Raw genomic sequence first — 2,138 nt, 5'->3', positions numbered from 1 at the left:
ACTTAACTTTTGGGGCTGGAACTTCTTGAGCTTGAGACATTCTTGAACTAGATTTCTTGGGCTTTTTTTTCTCCTCTCTTGCTTCTAATATTCTAAGTTTTTATTTAATGATTTGACTTGGATATGTTTTGATCACGTTTCTAGGGTTAAACTGACAAAAATCAGATGATTTAGGGTCAAAACACTGTAACTTAGGGTTTGAATAGAGAGGGAAAGGTCAAAAGACCCCTGGAAAGGTTGATGTTAAGCCTCACGATGGCCTGGATTGACGGTTCATCGTGCGCCCGATGCCTCGTCGTTGGATCCGTCGTGAGGGCCTGATCGACAGTCCTTTACTAAAATGGGCATAACTTTTACTTGAAGGTTTGATTTTATCAAGGTTGGTGGCTATGGAAAGATAATTCAATTATCAATCTGTGTATAGGTCATGGAAGACCTAATTCATTTTGTGCAAAGAGTTATGATCATTTTAAGTTTACCCAACTGCATTTCCCCTTAACTGGCTGCAAATTTTCACCTACGGACCGTAGTTCCACCTACGATCCATGATGGTCATCCATAGCTCTTGTCAGAGAGTGGTTGAAGGGATTCTTGATTGACGGTCACAGACTACTGACCATCGTTTGACCTACAGACCGTAAGTCCGGCCGTCATCCAAGTCTTAGCCATTCTTCTACGCTGAAATTTTGTGGGAGTTTCTGATCCCATCGACAGTTGTGCAGGACTGACCGTGGTTCAGGCTACTGTCTGTCGATGCCACCATTGGTAGAACCTTCAGATTTTTCTGAAAAACTTATTTTTGGTCTATTTTGGCTTACTGGGTGTTACAGAGCATGTACATGGTTCATTTCAGATCTAGCATCATCCCTATCATTATCAATATATTCATTCTCAAGATGTTGTAGCTTTTATTCCATTCTTTCACCTTGTAATGCGCATTACCAATAGTAGTTTTAGACCACTGACTGAGAGTTTTGCTAAGTAGTTTAAGTTTCCACATACTATTACCCTTGATATCAACATTGCTTGAACCACATGTTTGAAGTCATGATGTTCAATCAAAACATTTAAGAATCTAAAGTATTTAATACTTGTGAATTCAACTTTAGAACACTTGACTAGCATAGCAATTCTACACCATTTCTCGAAAAGTTGGCAGTCCACTAATGATTAATGAAAACTCTATCAAGTCTCTTCCAGATTCTCTTCCATTTTCCCTAGAATTACACTAGGTAAATCTAGGATCAGTAAAACCGACATCTACCATGCCAAATCATCCATACAGTATATAAAGTCCCAACCTTTCTGCATTTTATGAGGAATTCCACCTTTCTTTTCTCCGTTACTCATAATAACATTAAAATCTCCACTAATACACAAGGGAAGTTAAAATCACGATGTAAATGAGAATTGGTTGCATAAAGGGGTAATCGACCAAATAGGTCTTAATATATCATCCCAATTTCTCCACGAATGTTTCTGTCAATATGCTTCCATTGACAATTTTTGTAGTTGCTACAATTATGTCATATGTCATCCCTTCTTGTAAAAGAATAACTGTGTAATTTATCTTTTGAGTTCCTTTTCATAGCGTGTTTCCAACAAGAGCTGGGAAATTTACATGATTAAGGCTTATTAGACTGACCTGGGCGCTCACGATGCAGATGTCATTCCACCAATGAAAATGAAGAACAAAGGAACACCTTCCATCAAAAAATCTGGGATATCATCAATGGTATTAGAAAGTTTTTGAACTTCCAATTCCAAGCGATAATAAAAGAAATGTTAAGCTTTATGCTTTGCATAAATTAGCATCATGACAAATATAAGGTCAGCAACTTTTCATATGCGAAGAGAAAAGACAGATTAGAATAATAAGGTGCAACAAAACAATAACAGCTTAAAGTAGTTTCTACAGCATAATCATATACAACAGCCATCGCTGGCCACTGGATGTCACTCTAACTAAAATTCTTTTTTGGGTCAGATCACACAACCCAAGTCCACCATAATTTACGTAGCTTCAATCTAAAGAAATTAGAAAAATCATTCAAACAATCGTCTTATCAATGTCACCTCAAGTTCACAACCAAACAAGCTTTTCTCCATTTAGTAGCTTTTCTGATTTAAGTACTGAT

Source organism: Solanum lycopersicum, chromosome 5, assembly GCF_036512215.1.
Source record: "Solanum lycopersicum chromosome 5, SLM_r2.1".
NCBI classification, from domain to species: Eukaryota; Viridiplantae; Streptophyta; class Magnoliopsida; order Solanales; family Solanaceae; genus Solanum; species Solanum lycopersicum.
This window is presented reverse-complemented; position numbering follows the sequence as displayed.